The following is a 24909-nucleotide window of genomic DNA, read 5'->3' as shown; positions in this document are numbered from 1 at the left end:
GGCACTTCTGAATCATCCTCATGAATGTGGCTCCAGCGTTCTTCAGGCCGAATTGCATGGTGACATAACAGAAGCATCCGAATGGCGTAATGAAAGCCGTTTTTATCTCATCGGGTCCATACAGTCGGATCTGATGGTACCCGGAATAGGCGTCCAGAAAGGACAATCTCTCACACCCCACAGTCGAGTCGACAATTTGGTTGATACGGGGGAGAGGAAAATGATCTTTCGGGCAGGCCCGATTGATGTGTTTGAAATCAATGCACATGCGGAGTGAATCGTCCTTCTTGGGGACCATGACAACATTGGCGAGCCACTCGGAGTGGTAGATTTCTCTGATGAACTCAGCTGCCAGGAGCCGAGCCACCTCCTCACCAATGGCTTTCCTCTTCTGCATGGCGGACCGTCGAAGATGTTCCTTGACTGGTTTCACTTTTGGGTCGACTCACAAACGGTGCTCAGCCAGTCCCCTGGGTACACCTGGCATGTCAGAAGGCTTCCATGCGAAGATGTCCCAGTTCTCACGGAGGAACTGGATGAGTGCTTCTTCCTATTTGCTGTCAAGGGTGGTTGAAATATGAGTCGGGGCAGCATCAGGGTCGGCCGAGTGAATATGAATCGGCTTGGTTTCACCGGAAGACTGAAATGCAGAGTCGGTTGCGGGCTTCTTGGATCGCAGCAAATCACTCGGATCTGCATTTTTCTGGTACTCTTGCAACTCTACAACTGCCATCTGTGCGTCGGCGATTTTTGAGCCCATCTGAAAGCACTCTTCCGCCTTTTGCCGATTCCCAGTGACAGTGATCACCCCCTTAGGACCAGCCATCTTCATCTTGAGGTACACATAACATAGTCGAGCCATGAAACGCGCATATGCGGGCCTGCCCAGGATAGCATGATAGGCACTCTGAAAATCCACCACTTCAAATGTCAACTTCTCTTTTTGGTAATTCTTGGAATCACCGAAAACCACATCAAGTGCAATTTGGCTGAGTGATTCAGCCTTCTTGCCAGGGATAATGCCGTGGAATCTCATATTGCTCGTGCTAAGCTTGGACATCGAAATGCCCATCCCCTTCAAGGTCTCTACGTACAGGATATTCAGGCCGCTAACACCATCCATCAGCACCTTAGTCAGTCGGGTGCCTTCAACCACTGGGTCGACCACCAACGCCTGCCTCCCGGGGGTGGCGATGTGCGCTGGGTGATCAGAGTGGTCGAATGTAATGGCAGTCTGGGACAACTTCAAATAGCTCGGTGTTGCCGGGGCAACCATGTTCACTTCTCTTCTTATTACTTTCAGTCGACTTTTGCTTTCGACATCAGCAAAAATCATCAGAGTAGAATTGACTTTGGGAAAACCATCATCATCTTCATCCCTGTCATCACCCTTGGCCGAATCTTTCTCCTTCTCTTTGGGCTGTTTATCGTGAAACTGCTGGATCAGGAGCCGACATTGTCGAGTGGTATGTTTGGGATAAATGAAATTACACTCTTCATCTTTCTTGGTATGAATATGGCATGGTAAATCCAACACATCGTTCCCATCTCGATCCTTTACTTTCTTGGGGTTCCATGGCCCTTTGGGCTTCCCCTTGAACTTTCCTTGGGTTACTGCCAAGGCTTCACCAGGGGCTGCTGGTTCGGCCTTCCGCTTCTGCTTCCGACTGGAATTTGCTCCTCTGGTATCTTGGGCGACTGTTTTATGCTTGCCGCTCCGGAGTCGGTCTTCCTCTTCGCCGTTGGCATACTTGGTGGCAATTTCCATCATTCGACTAAGGGACATGTCCCCAGTCCAACCAAACTTCAAGTTCACCTCTCTGTACTTGACACCCTCTTTTAAGGCGCAAACTGCTTGGTGATTTGACACTCCTTCCACCGTGTGGTTCAAAGTGATCCACCTCTGGATATAATCCCTCAAGGTTTCACCCGGCTTCTGTACACGGGACTGTAACTATGTCAACCCTGCCGGTCGTTTGCATGTGCCCTCGAAGGTTCTGACAAACACTCGGGCCAACTCTTCCCAACTGTCTATGCTGCCAGGCGCCAGCTGATTCAACCACGCCCTGGCTGAGCCTTCCAACATCAAATGAAGGTGTTTCATAGCTACATCATCGTTTCCTCCACCAATCTGCACAGCCACTTGGTAGTCCTCAAGCCAAGTGTCGGGCTTGGACGATCCGGTAAACTTACTAACTCCAGTCGCCAACCTGAAGTTGGGAGGAATCACGACTGCTCTGATGGCTCTGCTGAAGCACTCGGGACCAAAAACATGCACTCTGCTTCCAGTCGGGTGATCTCTGTCAGGGCCTTCCCTGTATGCTCTGTTCCTGTCGACCAGACCTTGAACGAGGATGGACCTCGCGTCGAAACCTGGCTCTCTGGGGTCTACTGGAATTCTTCGTCCACCACTGGGAGGACGTCTGTCATCGTGCTGCCGAGGCGCATAAGACCCGCTCCTCGGAGGAGGGGTGGGCACTCGACGCCGAACATCAGGGACTCGGTAACCTGGCTGCTCATGGTGCCTGTACTGATCTCGCCGGTCTCCACGTCCCTCACGCCGCAAGGGCGATCTTGGGCTATGGGCCGACTGAACTGTGTCTGCTCTTGCTGACCTGTTGTGAATCCTATCCCGTGATTGGGACACTGCTGTGTTCAGCTCTCCAGCTGGCCGGAGCAAATCTCTAATCTGCACTTAGCCTCTGCCAGCTTCCGACTGAGAAGGCTGGATTGACTCTGCTATTCGGGCCTCTGCTGCAAGATTCTGAATCGGAGTTCAGTATACCTGAGTTTGAGGTGGAAAAAGTTGTCGTCGACTGGATTCTGGACGTCGCTCCCGAGCACGCTCGTCCAGTGCGTGCTGGAGGTTCTCCAATCGAGAGCGCTCAGCCAATTTGGCCAGGCGCGCTTCCTCCAAGGCCAGGGCCTCGGGGGTCTCTCCAACGATAGGAGTCTGAAGTGCATCCATATTGCGGCGACGGTGCTCTTCCCTCTGCCGTGAGGGAAAATACTCGGGACGGTACTCTTCGTGAACACACGACGGATCGCCGCCACCGTTACCACCACCGTTGCGGTCGAAGCCTGGAGGACTGCATGGTCCGTCAACCATCAGGACTTCCACCGCGGGGTCACTGCTACCACACTCGGATGCAGTCTCGACGGAGCCAGTCGAGCAGGCCGTAGAGATTTTCGTCGGGCTCGATTGTCGCGATATGTGGGGCGGCCGACTAGCGGACCACCGCGTGTCTTACCCACCGCTGGAGCCGCGACCGACCGGAACACTTGCGCCGGCTGGTAGCGGGGAGTGAGGACACCACAGGAGCCGACCGATACTGAGTCGACGGCTGACGGAGGATAACGCCACGGACGCACACGTGAAAGTGCGTAGCCCCGCGGACAGGGAGCGCGTCATTGTCGAGTGGACCCTCCTGGAGCCAAGCGGAGTCGTCGGCGACGATGGTGAGCTCGCCGAGACGGATCTCGGGACCCTCGGCCGAATGTCCACCGAAAACCATGATGATGGGAGTCGGAGAAAATGCAACTTTCACCGGAAAAACGCTAAAACACCTGCCCCACGGTGGGCGCCAACTGTCATGGTACTAATGCCGACAGTAGAAAGGGGATAGGTTATGGAGAGGCAGGTCCTAGCTATGGTGAAGTTGTTGACAAGTGTTTTACGAGTTCAGGCCCTTCTCTTGAGGAAGTAACAGCCCTACATCTCGGAGCCCGGAGGCGGTCGACTGGATTATATGTGTATGAGATTACAAGGATGCGAACCCTTGAGCCAGTGGAGGGGGGTGGCTTATATAGAGTGCGCCAGGACCCCAGCCAGCCCACGACGCCAAGGGTTCAACGTACATAAAGGTAGGACGTTACAGGTAACGCCAGCAGTAAAGTGTATTAAATGACAATTAAGTCTACAGAGTGAACGCTCGGCCGTTGTTGCAGAGTAACCTTTGATCTTCTATGCGCCGAGTGATTTCTGGTACGGTCAAGTGCTTTGCTTCTTCCGAGTGGAACGTCTCTGGTCGAGTGGATCACGATACCCCTCCAATGCTTCTGAATTTAGGGTAATGTCCTTAGGGAGGGTGTCTAGGTCAGGCATGTAACCCTACCCTAGGTACATAGCTTCGTCACCCGTGTCTCACCGAAGGGACACGCATCGGCTTGGTCTGACATGTACGACCAGTTACATCACTGACTTGTGCGACCGCATTTGAGCAGTGTAGTACTCCCTCTATCTCAGTTTACAAGTATTGCACGTGTACCTTGGTCGTTAATTTGAGCAACTTAATAAGAGGCATACATTATGAAAAATATATCATTACAAACTTCAAATATTCTATTTTTTAATGATATATTTTTTATGTTAAACAATTTATGTTCTACTAAACTCATCGGGAGTACTTGAAATTTATGTTCCACTAAACTCATCGGGAGCCGTTTCGGGCCTCGAAACCAAAACCATCAATTAATCTTTACCGTGTTCCCATCACATTCCAAAGTACTAGTGCTACAATTAAGTGTAAGCCTGCTCACACCTACCAGTACGTACCAAACCTGAACGTGTTCCCACTATGCAGGTTTTAGTACTAGTGCTAGTATTTGGTTATAAAAAGGGGAACTACCTAACCGAAAATTACTCTACCTTCCTCCTCATAAGTCCTCCTTCGTCCGTCCTTGCCATGGCCGGTGTGCGGAGCTCTAGGTCGAGAACTACTCGTAACAAGGGAGCGGCAACCAAGGCTACAGAAAAAAAGAGAGGGCTCGCCACCACGCGGAGACCTAGAAAGATCTCTCACGGGCAGGCGATGGCTCCCAGGAGCGCCCTAGCCGCGGAGGCGAACATGCCGAGCTGGCAGCGCTGGAGTCGTTATCCCTCGACGACATGCCCGATCAGCTCAATAAGCACCTCAATAAGAAGAAGGAGTTCATCCATGGCTTTGTGGAGCTGCTGAAGGAGAGCCTCGATGACATGCCCGCTGAGCTCAATGAGCAGGGTGAGTTGACCGCCGGCTTGGTGATGCTGCTGAAGAAGAGCATTGCCTCGGAGAAGAAGGCGACCGGCAAAATCCTGCAACTTCAGGAGGACAAGGCGACGCTCTGCCATGAGCTCGACCTACTGAAGGAGGAGAACGCCGGCTGGAAGAAGCTGCATGAGAATAGTAGTTCCTCAATGAAGATGCTGTAGGCCCTCGTCATGGAACAAAAGGAGGAGTTGGCGAAGCTCCGCATCGAGCACCCGACTGCTGTCAAGGAACGTAATGTGGCCATGGAACAGATGATGAAGGCTCGCGTCGAGAAATCCCGCGTCATGGACACAATGAAGAAGATGGCGGAGGAGACGCGCAAGGAGATGGAGGTCGTGGAGGCGATGAAGAAGCAGTTACGACTCCACGGCCAGCAACCCTTCATGTAGTGAGAGTAGCGCCCTAGACTTGTGTGTGCGTCTTCCTTCTTTTGTTGGGGTGATAATCTTCATTGTTCTTTTGCTCCTGTGTTTCTTCTTTTGCTTCTGGTGTTTCGCCGCACGTGTCACCTTCTCTGCGAGGCATGAATAGAACAATGCTAAAAATGAGATGACTAGCAAATTAGATCATTCTTTATCGCCAATAGAACAATGCCTCTTGCTAGTAATATATAATAAGAGTAGAGAGTAGAGGATATGGCACTGGGCTGCCGTGTTTCATGCTCCTCCGTCATACTGCAGTGGAAAACTTGAGTATACCGCACGGTTCTTTCTCCTCCTCAGGTCGTTGGCACATTTATACGAGCAGTCAAATCACAAGGCCCCTCCTTCCAGCAGTAATGAGCCGTCAAATCACAAAGGCCCTCGCCTCTCTTGAAACCGACCTAGCTAGACTGCCCTGCCCTCTAGCCTTTTAAAAAATGTATACTTTTGTAGAGTAGTAGGATCGATGGATTGTGCCATGGAGCAAAACTAACAAGATGAAATTAAAGAAAAAAGGTGGTACATATAGAGAGCGCTCGCTGCCAAATTAAGCATATAGTACTATTAAAAAGCTAGTACGTGCTTAAATGGGGTGCTAAATTCTATTAAAGAAATTATCATACCTATTTAATTCTTGGGTTCTTATTATTTATGCCACTAGTTTGTGTATCACTACTTAGTTTTGCCATTAGAAGTTACAACTACTAAAAAATGCCATCGATCCGTGAGATGCCTGCTCAAAAATGCAATTAGATATCTCAAAAATGCCATTGTTAAGTTAGATGTTTGCTCAAAAATTCCATTAGACAATGTGATTTTCACGTCAAAACCGTTGACCATGTTACATGACAAAAATAAGCCGATTCTCACAATGATAAGTGTGGCCCCACTTGTCAGGAGTAACCAAGCGAACAATTTTATAGGAAAATAAGAACGCTGTTGGGATCAAGTAGGCCCCACACTTTATTTTACTGTAGTCAGATAGAGGGAGAGCTGGCATGTTGGTCCATCGGTATTATGTCATTATAACATGGCAAAAGAGAGTTGAGTCACAATAATGGTGTCCAGCACAACACACCCCTCAAATAAAACTAAGCACCCTGAAATTCTTTGACAACTAAACTGCTGGCTATATGATGTTGGCCATATATATTGTATGTATATAATGTGAAGAAACGAGTGGTAGTCTTAGTACTATATCAACTAAAAGATGAACTGTAAGAAATACTAGTATGTACGTACTGAAAAGTTAAAGTAACCAGAAGAAACAGAACATAGTTCTGCTGGGGGCTCAGCACAACACACCCCTCAAATAAAACTAAGCACACCAGAAATTAAACTAAGCAACTAATTCGGTAGACACTGCATTAGAACCACCATGAGCAAGGACACTGCCACCTTACTCGGAGTCCTCGTCCACGTCCTCGACTTTGTCCTTGTCACTCTTCCTCTTGGCCGATACTTCTTTCCTTGAACTCTTGCTCTTCATCCAACACTTGTAGATATTGACACAAAGGTAGCCATCCATTGCAGCGTAGTGGATGTGGTCTATATCTAGTACATTCCACTGCCATGCATGATGAAACGTGTGCGGAGGTTTCTTCAGTGTACCATATGAAGGATGAACCATGGCTCCTGCTAGGGTCAGCATTGAAGGCTTATGACAGGAGGACACCAGCCCATTATCCTGGAGGTCGAAGGGTTTGCCTACAACGAGGCCTATCCGTTCCAGGACTCTTATGTCATTCGTAAAGTCTACAGTAACGAATTTGACTAGAGCGCCCTTGAGGAACTTCTTAAATTCCTCGCACTCAATGTTGGCATGGCATATGTGGTAGACCAAGCATAAGTCATGCACGCAAACCTGGATCACGGCGGGCTTCTTCCTCTCTTCATCCTTTAGATTCTTCTCTTTTCCCAGGATTGTGGTGTACTCAACATCTAGCCCAGTGACCAACTTATCATTTGAGTTTTCGAACATGCGACTGAAGCGATCAAGGCATCCTTTCACCGTCGCGGAAGAACGGGTGTAGATGACGTCGAACTCATCGCCGGTGATGGTTCTAACCTTGTACTCACCGCCGACCATGAAGATTTGGGACGCCATGGATTTGGGAGGAGGGTTAGGATTAGTGGAACTGCCGTAATGTGAAAGGACGGGACGACTAGGAGCCGTTTATTGATTGTAAAAATGCCGAGTGGGGGGGGGGCGTGTGAAAGGCAGGGTAGTGGCATTCCTGGTGGATAAATGGATTCATGAAAGTACTATGGGGCCCAATTAGATGTCATGTCTACTCGACGCCCAAATAAACGGCTTTCGATGTCATGTCAAGCGTCAGGAAAATTACAGGTGATACGAAGCTTCCGAGAGCCCTTGGATTTGAGATCGAACGGTTCCATGGCGTGATTCTAGACCTATGGGTGAATATCCTATCATGGAGGGTTATTCTACAAATTTTCAGCAACTTAGCATGCGACCGTTCGATCTCAGATCCAAGGGCTACCAACAGCCCGTATCATGGTCGCGCCTACCACGACCGTCGCCTCGCTTGCGCGGTCGTGCCCTTGGAGATTTCACATGGTGCGTTAGGCTATCTGATGTTGGCATGTCATACATAGTCATCACTTAGTCACTCATACTACAACAAGGTTAGCTATAAGGTTGGCTATACGAGTATTTTTTGTTTACTTCTCTCTATCTCTTTCTTCGTAGTATTTATTGCATTTTCCAAGGAGTGACCTCTTCCAATGAAATGGTGCTTAGATGAGGTGCTATGGGCATTAAATGGCTTAGCAACTCAAGTCCCCAATGCATAGGTGGTTAGTTTTTGTTGCTAAGTTTGCTTCATTTAGGTAAACGTGCTTAGCACCGTTTCTTCCTGGGGTCACCAAACTAGTCTCTCTCTTCTTAATTAACTTGCCACATCAGACTTTATCCCTATGTGGCAGGCTTAGCACCTGTAGGATCAAGTACAATAGTGGGCTATAAGCCCGCTTTACAAGGCATTTTTGCATATGTGGGGGAAAGAGGCAAGGAAAAAGTGGAGTGGGCTCTCAAGCAAGAGCCAGCCTCTACATGGTGGAGCATCAGGAGAGGCACCTATATGGAGGTGGTCAGGAATCAGGAGACTCACGCCGGTCGTAGCACCGCAGTTAAAATAATAATGGCAAGTCAAATCAGCGGGCCCCACATGTCCAGCAGTAACTCTCTATCAAATCACACAGCCCTAAGTTTGCAGCAGCCTACTCCCTCATCTTCTCGCGTCTCTGTCGAACCGACTAGGCGGAACTGCCCCGCCTACCGTGCGGGAAAAACCCCACCCTCGACTTTTAAATAGTACAGTATACTAATTTTGTATCCATGGATTGCGCCATGGACCAAAGCCTCAAGTAAACGGCGGTACACATTTACGGAGTACAGTATACAGCACGCCCGTTACGTTCGCGTCGCACCCCAGACGGTTGGTCGGTCTGGCACGCCGCTCTCCGAATGGAACGCGCGTCATATTGCGTTTGCACACACATGTGGGACCGCAATTGAGAACCGACCATAGGCACACTCCCCGGCCTCGCAAGTCAGGTGAGTTAATAGAAGAGAGAGACGAGCGATAGTACAACACTAGAGAAGTGTTGTACAGACGTTGGTGGAGGCCTCGACGTTGGTTCCTGGATGATCCCTGCATGACACGGAAGATCAGTTCATCCATGCATGTGACCAGACTCTAGCAGACATGCCTGGATTGGCTATCGTCTACATATCGTGCAGGCTGTGTTGTACAGGGCTGTAGTTCTGGTGAGAATCTAAAAAAAGGTTTCTTGTCATCTCGCAAAATTAGGTGTCATGTGCTTCGTATCACTGTGAGGGTTAAACAGCGGCAACTGAATTCCTCCAAGGTGCTAGTCATGGGGGCCACATGCACGAAGACTACTCGGCTACCATCTATGTCAAGCCGGCTATGTTAATTAGGGCATCTATCGATGGACCCCTTTTCTACGATTTTATCTGTAATTTGAGCTTTGATCCTCGTCTAGTTTGTCTGTCGGGATTCATGTTGTCTCCTTTGGGTAGTGAGGTTATGGTTTCTTGTCATGTTATAATCCGGTGCTTCAGATCAAAATGAGGACAACTGCGCCTCCGGGGAACGTGCATGAAGACAGTAATTGACGAGGTCAAGCCGGCTCCGGTAGACAAAAGAAAACTAGTAGTACTCCACTATATAGGCAGGAGCCTCCATGCTTGCTTGCTAGTGTTGCTCTCTTCACACTGTCTCGACCTCTCCAGATCTAAACACGACAGCGGTGGCCACACACTCTCTCTCTCTCTGCTCACAGCTGGTCACAGATCCAGCCGAATCCTCTCCACCGGGGAAGGTGAGAAGGTGCAACGCTCATGCGGTCATTCTCGGCGATGGCTCTTACCCACTGCCGGCGCATCACGATCAGCGTGCCTTGCCATTCTCTCCCAAGCACCGCTAGCTAGGGAGGGCCTCCAACCCCTTCTTCCTCGCTGCCGTAGGGTGGGAAGATCCGACCTCCCGCCGCCAACCTAGCAAAATCCCGGCAACCCTCAGATATAACTTCCTTCGAAACCGGCCTTCCTCTACTTCCCGAGCTCCTTACGTCGCTGCATTTGTATCTTTTACTATTTCCCAGGCCCCCTCATAGATAGGATCGATCGGCTGTTCGAAAGCCACCTAAATTTTTACTGTTAAGAGGTAAAACTAGTTCATGCACTCGAATCTAGTACTACTTAGTTAAAACAAGGAAGAAAGGGGGTGGGGTGGGGGTGGGGGTGGGGGAAGAATTGTTACCTCAATCTAGGACTTGGTCGAAAGAGGAAATAATGGGGGCGAAAAGTAGCAGAGACTGGCTATCCAACTGGTCTCTAGGTCTAATAGGGAAATAAAGGGAAACACAGTAAAAACTCAATATAAACCTGATCTATTGGTTGAAAAAGGAAAGAAAGTGGTGACTGGGTGACAAGTCAATAGAGTAAGTCCAGCACTAGATTTGCTAGCCTCACACAGTATAAGGTGGCTATACCGAACAAAAATGGGACCAACCCAGATATCCTGTTCTGATGTTTGTTGCCCCGAGCCACTCTTATGTAATGCCACTGGTAAAATGTAGCAGTCGCACTGCTAAAAGTAAGGACACCTTAAACCAATGTTGTTGGTAAAATGAAGCAATGGCACCATTAAAGCAATGTCGTATTTAACGGTTGTCATAGTTAATCCTAATGCCCACACTAATATCTAGCAATGTTGCTGCTTTACAAATTGCTACTGTCTTTGTAGGATTGCCATTTAGATAAGGAACATGCTTCTTTTCATTTGATGTATGTTTCATCACTTGTTTGTCACCCTCCTTTCCACCTTTTTTGTGCAAACAGAGACATACATTTCACGCTTGATCTTAGTTGAACTGGACAAATGATATCCAAATTATAGTTGAATATTCCAGGAGCTTCACAACCAACCTTGATGTTGCTCAATTTTATTGCCACTAATGAAGAAGAAGCTCTTTGCGTTTCGTTTTCTGATGGAAATGGAGCCGGGGCTGGAGCCCTTTTCTTAAAAAAATGAAGAAGAAGCTGCTAGCTCATGGGACATTGCTTCATTTTTGGTGAACTACACCAAAAGGTCCCATGAATTGAATCATCCATGTTGGTGACTGGTGTAATCCCTTCTACGATGGCGTTGAGTGCAGACATGGTTCCCATCACGAGGTATGTTCCTTTTTGGTCTGACCGTTTGCCAAAGATCCTGGATGTTGAGTCTGCTCTTGTGCTACTATTTTGGCACTACCATGATAAAGCAGTAATGTTATTATTTTTTGCACCTTAATCTAGTTGCACTATTAATTTGAGGCAATGTTTTGGCACCGCTAGTGGCACTGATTTTTTTATATATCCAAAGAGGGGGTTTCCTCCGATTTCATTAAATAAATCCAACCATAGAGAACCATTATCCGACAACATCTCAGTGTAAACGGGCAGTTATGCAACTACTACTAGAACGTATTGAGTACTATCAGGAGACAAGTTCGCCACATAAGCTATGCAGGTAGGGGGACACAACACCAGCTCGACCAAGTTTGGATTACAACCCAAATGCTACAACAAAAACATCAGAGGGGAAGATAGGGACTGAAAGAGCCAGCTTCAGCATCCTAGTCTAAGCACCGCCGGCCTCCATCCTTGCGACGCATGGTACACCTCGTTTGCCACCTGCTCGACCCTAGTGCCACTTATAAAATGAAGTAATAGTATAGTTAAAATAGAGCGAGTGTCCTCTCTATCATTTCATTTCCAATGTAGATAAAGAAAGTGCTTCTCTTTGTTAGTATATGTTTCATCAACTAGTCCCATTGTTAATGTTTAAGCGTTTCTGCAAACTGGGGTGCTTAATTTTAGTTGATCTGCACAAAAATAGAGATTGGAATGTCTCAAGGCCCCTCCTTGCACTACTGTGACGCCCCCGATTTGAACGTACACTAATCATGCACGCAAATGTGTACGATCAAGATCAGGGACTCACGGGAAGATATCACAACCCAACTCTACAACATAAATAAGTCATACAAGCATCATAATACAAGCCAGGGGCCTCGAGGGCTCGAATACAATTGCTCGATCATAGACGAGTCAGCGGAAGCAACAATATCTGAGTACAGACATAAGTTAAACAAGTTTGCCTTAAGAAGGCTAGCATAAAAGTAGCAACGATCGAAAAGGCAAGGCCTCCTGCCTGGGACCTCCTAACTACTCCTCGAAGCCGAACTCCATGTAGAATCATCCTCGGGATCTCTAGATCCTGGACTCCAGCATCTGGTTGCGACAACCAGGTATAGAAAGGGGAAAAGAGGGAGAAAAGCAACCGTGAGTACTCATCCAAAGTACTCGCAAGCAAGGAGCTACACTACATATGCATGGGTATATGTGTAAAGGACCATATCAGTGGACTGAACTGCAGAATGCCAGAATATGAGGGGGATGGCTAGTCCTGTCGAAGACTACGCTTCTGGCTATCTCCATCTTGCAGCATGTAGAAGAGAGTAGATTGAACTCCTCCAAGTAGCATCGCATAGCATAATCCTACCCGGCGTTCCCCTCCTCGTCGCCCTGTTAGAGAGCGATCACCGGGTTGTATCCGGCACTTGGAAGGGTGTGTTTTATTAAGTATCCGGTTCTAGTTGTCATAAGGTCAAGGTACAACTCCGGGTCGTCCTTTTACCGAGGGACACGGCTATTCGAATAGATAAACTTCCCTGCAGGGGTGCACCACATAAACCAACACTCTGGATCCCATTTGGCCGGACACACTTTCCTGGGTCATGCCCGACCTCGTAAGATCAACACGTCGCAGCCCCACCTAGGCTCAACAGAGAGGTCAGCACGCCGGTCTAAACCTATGCGCGCCGGGGTCTGGGCCCATCGCCCTATGCACACCTGCACGTTGCGTACGCGGCCGGAAGCAGACCTAGCCCCCTTAATACAAGCGCGAGCTTACGGTCCAATGCGGCGCGCGCCACTCAGTTGCTGACGTCAAAAGAGCTTCGGCTGATACCACGACGTCGGGATACCCATAACTACTCCCACGTAGATGGTTAGTGCGTATAGACCAAATGGCCAGACTCAGATCAAATACCAAGATCTCGTTAAGCGTGTTAAGTAACCGCGAACGCCGACCAGGGCCAGGCCCACCTCTCACCTAGGTGGTCTCAACCTGCCCTGTCGCTCCGCCATAAAGTAGCAGTCGGGGGCCGTCAAGAACCCAGGCCCACCTCTACCGGAATGGAGCCACCTGTCCTTTCAGCCCCCTCATCAGAATCACTTGCGGGTACTCCTCGAGCCGACCCGACTTTAGTCACCACATGTGTCATATATAATGTATATAGTATATACCCGTGATCACCTCCCAAAGTGATCACGGCCCCGTAGTATAGCATGGCAGACGGACAAGAGTGTAGGGCCACTGATGGAACACTAGCATCCTGTACTAAGCAGTAGGATAGCAGGTAAGGGTAACAATTGTAGTAACAAAGACAGGCCATGCATCAGGATAGGATTAACGGAAAGCAGTAACATGCTACACTACTCTAATGCAAGCAGTATAGAGAAGAATAGGCGATATCTGGTGATCAGGGGGGGGGCTTGCCTGGTTGCTCTGGCAAGTAGGAGGGGTCGTCGACTCCGTAGTCGAACTGGGCAGCAGCAGTGTCGGTCTCGTAGTCTACCGGAGAGAAGAGGGGGGAAGAAACAGTAAATACAATGCAAACATAAGCATGACGATGCGTAACATGACAATGAACAGTGCGAGGTGTGTCCTAACGCGACAGTAGGTGGTACCGGTGAAGGGGGGGAACATCCGGGAGGTATTCCCGATGTTTCGCGTTTTCGGACAAACGGACCGGAGGAGGAAAGTTGCTACTTCGATAGGTTAGGGAGGTGTGGTGGGCGAACGGACTGCGTATTCGGATTCCTCTCGTCGTTCTGAGCAACTTTCATATAGAAAACATTTTCATCCGAGTTACGGTTTAAAAGATATGAATTTTCAAAGTTTATCTGAATTTCTGGAATTATTTGAATTAAGCAAAAATGAATTATGACGTCAGCATGAGGCAATGCTGACGTCAGCAGGTCAACAGAGCGGCTGACCAGTCAAACCAGACAGGTGGGTCCAGTGGGACCCACATGTCAGCCTCTGTTAGTCTAATATTAATTTAAACTAAACTAACAGTCTAATTAGAGGGGTGGGCCCCATATGTCAGTGAGTGATTAGTTTAATTAATTAGTTTTAATTATAAAAACATTTTTCTTTTCTCATTTTTTTTAATTTTGCGGCGGGGCCCGCATGTCAGTGGCTGGGCCTGCCCAGTCAGCACGTTGACTGGGTTGACCCAGTCAACGGGGCCCACGGGGCCCGCTGGCAGTGACCCAGGGGTGGCCCCAGGTGTGCCAGCTCAGCAGGCCGGCGGCTGAATGCCGGCGAGCACGAAAACGCGGCGGAGGGCGCTCGGCCCCGTCGGGATTCGTCTACAGGGGGCCTACACGGGCGCGGTTGGGTGCGTTCGAACGGGGAGAGCTCGCCGCGTCGCGTGGTGAGACCGGCCGGAGCTGGAGCTGCCGAAAACGGCGCCGGTGAGCGGCGGAGGCGGCGGCGCGCACGTGTGCCCGACGGAAACGTGGCTACGGCGGGTTATCGAGCAAGCGGAGGGGCTGGGGAGCTTCTACGTGCGGTGGGGAGTGCTGTGGGCTTGAGCCCGTGACCAAAAGGTCACCGGAGACCCGCCGGCGATGAGCTCTGCGGCGCGGCGTTCGGGCGCGCGCGGGGAAGCCGCTAGGGGGCGCGCGAGAGAGAAAGGACAGGGGAGGAGGGGGGAGAGGCTCACCGCGCGGCACACAGAGGCCGGTGAGAGGCTTAGGAGCAGCAGGTCGGCGCCGGGGAAGAAGGGGGTCGCCGGCGTCCGAAGTTGAAGATGAGCTCGGTGTGCTCGTTGTAGGGGCTCCGGCCTCCAACGGGTTGCACCAGACGCAGCAGCGGGCGACGGCGGTCCTTGGAGACAACGTGGGGCGGCGAGGTGGGCACGGTGGCCGTGTGAACGACGGGAACGGCGGCGAGTGCGTCGGGCGTGGGGGAAGGAAGAAGCGGCGCGGATCTGGGGGGGGGGAAGAGAGAGGCGCAGGGGCCGAGAGGAGAGCGGGGGCGAGTGGGAGAGAGGCCCGAGGAGGCGGGGGGGAGCTGGCGTCCTTATCCTCCCCGTCGCCGGCGAGACGGTGCGGCGGGGACTGCCCTTGTTCCGACCCCGGTCGGGGGAACAGGGAAGGGGGCGAGTGGGAGACGTGGGCCGGGGTGGAGCTGGGCCTTTCGGCCGGGGGGGGAATGGTGCTGGCCGGCTGGGCCTGGGGTTGGCCTAGTTGGTCCAGGGGTCCAGTGGGGGGGGGCCTTCTCCTTTTTCTTTTTCTTTGTCTGTGTTCTTTTGCATTTTCTTTTTATTTGTTTATTTTATTTTCTGTTTTATTTCATTTAAAAGTATTTAGGTATTTTATAAAAATGTGTTTTCTCCACCATAATCACCAGTGTATTATTTGGCACCCACCGAACATTTTTGTTTAAATTTTTGAAAACTTTTATTTTTCACTTTAATTTTAATTGAAGTTTGAATTAGGAGTTTGAAAAGAAATGTGATTCCAAATGTGATCATGCCCTCTTTAGCAACATGATTAGCTTAATGACAGAGAGTTACTGTAGCATGATCCTCAGGGTGTTACAAATCTCCTCCACTACAAGAAATCTCGTCCCGAGATTTAAGCGGTGGAGTAAGGGAGGAAAGTGTTGGTAGCGAAAACCTAACGAGTCTTCTCGGTCTTGGCTGCCCTTTCGAAGAGGTTGATCCCTTTTGTTGATGTCTTTAATTCTCTGCTTCAGGTCATCATGATGAAGTCGTGATCCTTTCTTCGGAGTTTTCATTGTACATATGACGGACAAGGGGTAACTTCGGAAAAACGGACCTCCGAAAGGTTAACTATCTGGTTGATAAAATCGGGGGAAGGTGGAAAGTAACTCTCGAATTGAAACTTAAGAAAATATCGAGAGCAAAGTATGAAGGTAGCATGAGAAGTTTCGAGCGGGCATGCAATCGTTCGTTGCCTGAAACGAAGAGTGAAAAAGGGTTCAGAGCAACGAGAATAACATGGTGTTTGATTCCAGGATGAATAATGATATAGATTTTAGCTCTTGAATCACATACGAAGCTAGGCGCACAGGATACATTAGACTCTGGGTTGTAAGGAAGAGTCAGGTTTCCATCCTGTGGAACTGTGGGTTATGGGCCCACCATGTGGGTTAAGAGTAGGAAGGACGGTGACATCTTGCACGATCATGATAGCAAGGCATGTCAGAGGGTAGCCTGTCAGTTATATGTAAGCCACATCGTCCGTACCAAGGGTGAGGGAAGAAGAGAACCATTTTCCTGCTCGTTGAAACGAGGCGGACCATTAGGCAAAGTTCTCGTCCATCGATGGTTACCGAAATGTCACCAACAATAGTAACAGGGTCTTACTGACAGAGTTGTACACCGAGGTGCTTACATAAGCAGGAGAATATTACTGCTTAGGTCATATAGATCAATAGAAAGGTTAAACCAAACAATGGAAAGGAAATTATGATTATCAGATTAAACAGAAGAATGGAAAGGAAAATGTGTTTAAACACATATTTCAAGGGTATATCCTTCCCAAGGACAAGCTGAGCATGATATTCATGATAGGATATAATGTAGAAAACTCTTTAGGTAGGGGAGAGAAATTTCATGACATTACCCATACAACGGTGTTTGGATAATTGAGCAGGAAATATTTAGCATTGGGCTTCAAATGTTCCTGTTGAAAATCGGAGTACCATAGACATGCTTCGAGATAGCATTGACATGGTCAACAGGTGAAGATCAGACTTTGGAAACAAAAGGGATCCATCAGGAACAACTTATAGAGTAAGTCTTACAATTTCCTCATGGAAGAATAGCTAACCTTGCTAAAAAGGAAAACTTATAACAATAGGTCCTCCCGCCAGGTGTGCTGGGTATCACCACCTTACTGGGTCATAATAGACTAGTGTTATAACTCTTGGAAAATTGTCCCAACCATCATATATGACCGAGATTCAGATATAAGCGGTGTTTGGTTACCTCAGACTCAGGATGCCTGAGAAGAAAGGTGCAACACAAATTGTCGAAAGGACATCGAAGATTCTCGGGAGATGAACTATGGAAGCGAGTTCCGAACAAAGGTTCATCATTAAATCAAGGAGAGGTGAGGAGGTGACTGATTGACTCAGCGACAATCCATTGAGATTTCCAAAAGGTGGATTTCCATCGCTAGGTGAACAAGGAGATAACATTAACTAGATCGAATGACTTAATGATGTATGCTCGAGGAAAACATACACAGTTAAACATTGGTTGAAATGTGCACCCGAAATATGGGCTAGGTAGCACAATCAATGTTCGAATGATGATCCATTAAGCCATAGACGTAGAATGAAGCTATAGACCAATAACTTCAAGGCAATAGGGTTGCTAGAAGTTTAGAATTTACACATCACAGACCATTGGTCGGTATTCCTTTTAGAAACAACACGGGGACCAAGAAAGAATGGTGATGGGGAGAAGTATCACTGTACCGAGATGTCATACGAGGTGGTGAAATTCTTACGACATACTTGACGTAAAATTTGGTAATACTCCAGGGTAGAACATATCATAAGCTAGATAGCAGGGAAATCAAGGTACAACACAAAACACGCACAAGTTTGTGTTGAATGGAAGGCAATAAAATGGTCGATGATAAAACAAACCATCGAGGGCAAGGATGGTATTTCTCATCCAGAATTCGATAGATATCTTGGAAGAGCTCAGAATGTTGATGGTGATCACGACATTTTGTTGTCGAGGGGATCCACGCAGAAGCAATTGATCAGCGACTACATCAAGCAAAAGGACTGATGCAACAAAGGATTATTGGAGCCACGGATACTACACAAACTCGGGGCAAGTTTGTTGTTCGAGGTGAAACGATATGACGAGGAAAATCGACGTAAGCTTAGCTCATCGTCGAAAGTGGTGCTCCGGGGATAAGGACCAGGTAGCACAGTTAAAATCATCAAGATAATGATATAGCCAAACAGGCTAGGAATGACGCGATCGGGTACAATCTCGTAGGTAAGGAACATTACTAAAAGTTGTTGAACCGTAGTGCGGATTTGATTCAATTATCGATGTCCTTGAGTGTTTAATAACTCGGAGCCCGTGAAAAATTGGAATCAATGAGGATGTAATACTTGATGGAGAACTCATAATAAGTTATGCAGTTCCGTGATAATCTCGAGATACCAGGGGGGTAATACTCGACGACAACCCAAAGTAGAGGTTGGACTGGGGTATTGCTCTGCAGAAGACAAGTGCTTAAACTTGCACGAGAAATGGTATTTAAAAGAGAACATGGTTTGAACCACGATTGCAAAATGTCAGATCCCATATATAAGACGAACTTATACCAAGGGAATAATTAATTTAAGAAAAGCTTTAATGATAAGATCTACACCGTGTCCATTGGCATGAACGCAAAGTTCAAGGTCGACTCCCACTTCTCCAATGCATAACCTTTCATTCACTTCTCATTTTTCAAAGAAGTTGTAGTGTTGAAATTTTATCTAGCAAAATACCAGAAGAGTATGACTCATGAAAATTTTCGAGTTCACACATATTATGAAAGGCATAGGTTCAACCCATCACGGCATCTTAGGAACATATACCACAAACTTCGGAGTAAATATTACAAGCTCGAAAGAAGAGCATTGTTCAAAAACAGATGATACAATTTACCAAATGCATTATATACCCATGGAAAGGCTCACAAGGTTATTCAATATGAAGGACACTGTCGGATAAAATCCGACAAAAAGGGTCTGGTGGTCCCCAAGGGATCTGATGTGAGCATCAGTACTCAACCAGAGGAAGAAAGAATGCAAGGAGATCAGACTATAGAAACAACTGACTAACTCAAAAGCTCAAATGCAAAGGAATTATGAATTCCAAGACAAGGGATTAGAAGCAATGCTCTGATTAGGGATGGATAAGTTGAATAGCCTTAGGGGTAAAATCGATGACGATTTGATTGGTCGAGATCCAGCTCATGTTAAAGATGTCTGAGCCGGAAGGATGAATTCTAGGATCTGATTGAGGATTGCGATCATTCGCAACATATTGAATCAATGGACTCAAAAAGATAATGACAAAGGGTGCCAATAAGATTTCGAGGTTTATGGGATTAATCATAATACTAGTAAGCAAGAATTACAAGAGCAACAGGCTCCTGAAGATTTTCGGAAGATCGAATGATATTTTGAACACTTTTGTGAAATACTTGAATCAACTGGGGATGAGCGGATACTCGGTAAGTGCGAGGATTATCCGTAGGGGTATTCAGGTGACAAAGAACAGCAGGGTAGTAAGCTCAAGGGATTCTCGGAACAACAGAGAGAATTTTGGGGTATCTTGTAATAACAAGATCATCTGGGAAACATTGTATGAATGGCGAGTATACGTGGTTATCCATAGGAGTTTATCGAGGAAAGGGAATTGTAAAAGCGATGAACACAAGTTCTCGGGTTATCAGCGGAGAGTATCTTCAGGGTCTTCACGTGCAACAGACGATCGTCAGTAATAAGTGGCTCTCCGGGTGAAAGTGATAACGAGATCCTAATGTTAGATTTAGTAAAATTATTTAACCCGAATAGAAGAGAGATCAGAGTCCCAGAGTATAGGCAAGGAGTAAAAGATCCTAATACCACCCAATGGCGACGTGGGCCCGTAAGACACACAGCCATGTTAGTAAAAGTTTTTGAAATGTCTAGACTCTACTTCGGCCAAGGAGTTGGAAAGGGGGACTCCTACAGGCAGTCGACTCTGATACCAACTTGTGACGCCCCCGATTTGACCGTACACTAATCATGCACGCAAATGTGTACGATCAAGATCAGGGACTCACGGGAAGATATCACAACCCAACTCTACAACATAAATAAGTCATACAAGCATCATAATACAAGCCAGGGGCCTCGAGGGCTCGAATACAATTGCTCGATCATAGACGAGTCAGCGGAAGCAACAATATCTGAGTACAGACATAAGTTAAACAAGTTTGCCTTAAGAAGGCTAGCATAAAAGTAGCAACGATCGAAAAGGCAAGGCCTCCTGCCTCGGACCTCCTAACTACTCCTCGAAGCCGAACTCCATGTAGAATCATCCTCGGGATCTCTAGCTCCTGGACTCCAGCATCTGGTTGCGACAACCAGGTATAGAAAGGGGAAAAGAGGGAGAAAAGCAACCGTGAGTACTCATCCAAAGTACTCGCAAGCAAGGAGCTACACTACATATGCATGGGTATATGTGTAAAGGACCATCTCAGTGGACTGAACTGCAGAATGCCAGAATGTGAGGGGGATGGCTAGTCCTGTCGAAGACTACGCTTCTGGCCATCTCCATCTTGCAGCATGTAGAAGAGAGTAGATTGAAGTCCTCCAAGTAGCATCGCATAGCATAATCCTACCCGGCGATCCCCTCCTCGTCGCCCTGTTAGAGAGCGATCACCGGGTTGTATCTGGCACTTGGAAGGGTGTGTTTTATTAAGTATCCGGTTCTAGTTGTCATAAGGTCAAGGTACAACTCCGGGTCGTCCTTTTACCGAGGGACACGGCTATTCGAATAGATAAACTTCCCTGCAGGGGTGCACCACATAACCCAACACGCTCGATCCCATTTGGCCGGACACACTTTCCTGGGTCATGCCCGACCTCGTAAGATCAACACGTCGCAGCCCCACCTAGGCTCAACAGAGAGGTCAGCACGCCGGTCTAAACCTATGCGCACAGGGGTCTGGGCCCATCGCCCTATGCACACCTGCACGTTGCGTACGCGGCCGGAAGCAGACCTAGCCCCCTTAATACAAGCGCGAGCTTACGGTCCAATGCGGCGCGCGCCACTCAGTTGCTGACGTCAAAAGAGCTTCGGCTGATACCACGACGTCGGGATACCCATAACTACTCCCACGTAGATGGTTAGTGCGTATAGACCAAATGGCCAGACTCAGATCAAATACCAAGATCTCGTTAAGCGTGTTAAGTAACCGCGAACGCCGACCAGGGCCAGGCCCACCTCTCACCTAGGTGGTCTCAACCTGCCCTGTCGCTCCGCCATAAAGTAGCAGTCCGGGGCCGTCAGGAACCCAGGCCCACCTCTACCGGAATGGAGCCACCTGTCCTTTCAGCCCCCTCATCAGAATCACTTGCGGGTACTCCTCGAGCCAACCCGACTTTAGTCACCACATGTGTCATGTATAATGTATATAGTATATACCCGTGATCACCTCCCAAAGTGATCACGGCCCAGTAGTATAGCATGGCAGACGGACAAGAGTGTAGGGCCACTGATGGAACACTAGCATCCTATACTAAGCAGTAGGATAGCAGGTAAGGGTAACAATTGTAGTAACAAAGACAGGCCATGCATCAGGATAGGATTAACGGAAAGCAGTAACATGCTACACTACTCTAATGCAAGCAGTATAGAGAAGAATAGGCGATATCTGGTGATCAGGGGGGGGGCTTGCCTGGTTGCTCTGGCAAGTAGGAGGGGTCGTCGACTCCGTAGTCGAACTGGGCAGCAGCAGTGTCGGTCTCGTAGTCTACCGGAGAGAAGAGGGGGGAAGAAACAGTAAATACAATGCAAACATAAGCATGACGATGCGTGACATGACAATGAACAGTGCGAGGTGTGTCCTAACGCGACAGTAGGTGGTACCGGTGAAGGGGGGGGAACATCCGGGAGGTATTCCCGATGTTTCGCGTTTTCGGACAAACGGACCGGAGGGGGAAAGTTGCTAGTTCGATAGGTTAGGGAGGTGTGGTGGATGAACGGACTGCATATTCGGATTCGTCTCGTCGTTCTGAGCAACTTTCATATAGAAAACATTTTCATCCGAGTTACGGTTTAAAAGATATGAATTTTCAAAGTTTATTTGAATTTCTAGAATTATTTGAGTTAAGCAAATATGAATTATGATGTCAGCATGAGGCAATGCTGACGTCAGCAGGTCAACAGAGCGGCTGACCAGTCAAACCAGACAGGTGGGTCCAGTGGGACCCACATGTCAGCCTCTGTTAGTCTAATATTAATTTAAACTAAACTAACAGTCTAATTAGAGGGCTGGGCCCCATATGTCAGTGAGTGATTAGTTTAATTAATTAGTTTTAATTATAAAAACATTTTTCTTTTCACTTTTTTTTTTAATTTTGCGGCGGGGCCCGCATGTCAGTGGCTGGGCCTGCCCAGTCAGCACGTTGACTGGGTTGACCCAGTCAACGGGGCCCACAGGGCCCGCTGGCAGTGACCCAGGGGTGGCCCCAGGTGTGCCAGCTCAGCAGGCCGGCGGCTGAACGCCGGCGAGCACGAAAACGCGGCGGAGGGCGCTCGGCCCCGTCGGGATTCGTCTACAGGGGGCCTACACGGGCGCGGTTGGGTGCGTTCGAACGGGGAGAGCTCGCCGCGTCGCGTGGTGAGACCGGCCGGAGCTAGAGCTGCCGGAAACGGCGCCGGCGAGCGGCGGAGGCGGCGGCGCGCACGGGTGCCCGACGGAAACGTGGCTACGGCGGGTTATCAAGCAAGCGGAGGGGCTGGGGAGCTTCTACGTGCGGTGGGGAGTGCTGCAGGCTTGAGCCCGTGACCAAAAGGTCACCGGAGACCCGCCGGCGACGAGCTCCGCGGCGCGGCGTTTGGGCGCGCGCGGGGAAGCCGCTAGGGGGCGCGCGAGAGAGAAAGGACAGGGGAGGAGGGGGGAGAGGCTCACCGCGCGGCACACGGAGGCCGGTGAGTGGCTTAGGAGCAGCAGGTCGGCGCCGGGGAAGAAGGGGGTCGCCGGCGTCCGAAGTTGAAGACGAGCTCGGTGTGCTCGTTGTAGGGACTCCGGCCTCCAACGGGTTGCACCAGACGCAGCAGCGGGCGAAGGCGGTCCTTGGAGACAACGTGGGGCGGCGAGGTGGGCACCGTGGCCGTGTGAACGACGGGAACGGCGGCGAGCGCGTCAGGCGTGGGGGAAGGAAGAAGCGGCGCGGATCTGGGGGGGGGAAGAGAGAGGCGCAGGGGCCGAGAGGAGAGCGGGGGCGACTGGGAGAGAGGCCCGAGGAGGCGGGGGGGAGCTGGCGTCCTTATCCTCCCCGTCGCCGGCGAGACGGTGCGGCGGGGACTGCCCCTGTTCCGACCCCGGTCGGGGGAACAGGGAAGGGGGCGAGTGGGAGAGGTGGGCCGGGGTGGAGCTGGGCCTTTCGGCCGGGGGGGGGAATGGTGCTGGCCGGCTGGGCCTGGGGTTGGCCCAGTTGGGCCAGGGGTCCAGTGGGGGGGCCTTCTCCTTTTTCTTTTTCTTTGTCTGTGTTCTTTTGCATTTTCTTTTTATTTGTTTATTTTCTTTTCTGTTTTATTTCATTTAAAAGTATTTAGGTATTTTATAAAAATGTGTTTTCTCCACCATAATCACCAGTGTATTATTTGGCACCCACCGAACATTTTTGTTTAAATTTTTGAAAACTTTTATTTTTCACTTTAATTTTAGTTGAAGTTTGAATTAGGAGTTTGAAAAGAAATGTGATTCCAAATGTGATCATGCCCTGTTCAGCAACATGATTAGCTTAATCACAGAGAGTTACTGTAACTTGATCCTCAGGGTGTTACAACTACTGTTGTACACTGATGTTCATCACTGGCAGAAGGTGTATCGGGGAGACTTGGGTCGATTTCCAGTATGACGCGTACCGTATGAGGCATCGCAGGGCCCATCTCACCCTCGCAGCATGGCATACTGTGATACTATCGCAATATTTTCTTCTATTTATTAGTGTATGTTTCATCAACTAGTGCCACTATAATGTAATCACGCCTTTTCATTATCTGTGCAAACATGGTTATTGAGCTGCATTTTGGTGGAACTGCACAAATGTACGGATGGAACCGACATATATGCAGAGTGCGAGGTGCCAAGTAAAAATTACCGACACCAACCTTGCTCCATCTAAGCATTGGCATCCACCACCATCAGTGGGATGTGTGGCGCTCACTGTGGACGGATCTTTCTCGGCAGCAAATCCTCTAACCAAATACTAGTAGCTTAGACTTCAAAAAAATACTAGTAGCTTATATTGGCAGTTTTCTAGGGTGTACTCTTTTCTGAAAGAAGCACCAATCTATTTTTCTTTATTTGTACACAGTGTCACAACTTGGACCCGAAGCTCCAGAGCTATTTTAGAGTGATTGGCATAGTACTCGGAGAATGATTATACGCATGATTTTTATTAGCTGTCACACTGATTGTAAGCATGAGCAGATGGAAGATTAGGTTAGTGCGAAGCTTACCTTAAACCCTACCGACGCCGTTGAAACGAGGTGAGCGTCGAGGGAACTGTGGAGACCGGCGGGGTAGCGACGTCGCGCCATCCGGCCTCGTCTTGCGGTGGGAGAACGAATACTCCTATGGCTCCGGCTGGCTCTGCACCCTCACGAACAGCACACCGTACTCGATCTATTCGTTATCCTCTGGGTGCTCGACCTTCGACCTGTCTGCTCCATCCCCTAGAGGAGATACTCGATGAACTCGAAGGACTGCGGCGTGCCTGCCACCGAGGAGTACATCGTCGCCCTCATCACCGCCATCTCGCTCTTTCGCATACATTGCCACATGGCCCTCACCGTCCTCAAAATCTCCCACTCATTGTCAAACCAAGTAAGGATCTCCTTCAACCTGGCTAACTTTGCCTGGTCGCCACCGGCAATCTGCCTGATTCGCTGCTGCATCCTCTCCATAGATGTCCTTCTGAGTGGTCTGGTGCTAGCTTTGGAAGATGGAAGGAAAG

The sequence above is a fragment of the Triticum aestivum genome, chromosome 7D, assembly GCF_018294505.1.
Source record: "Triticum aestivum cultivar Chinese Spring chromosome 7D, IWGSC CS RefSeq v2.1, whole genome shotgun sequence".
Lineage (NCBI taxonomy): Eukaryota > Viridiplantae > Streptophyta > Magnoliopsida > Poales > Poaceae > Triticum > Triticum aestivum.
The sequence above is the reverse complement of the archived record's forward strand: the minus strand, read 5'-3'. Positions refer to the sequence as shown.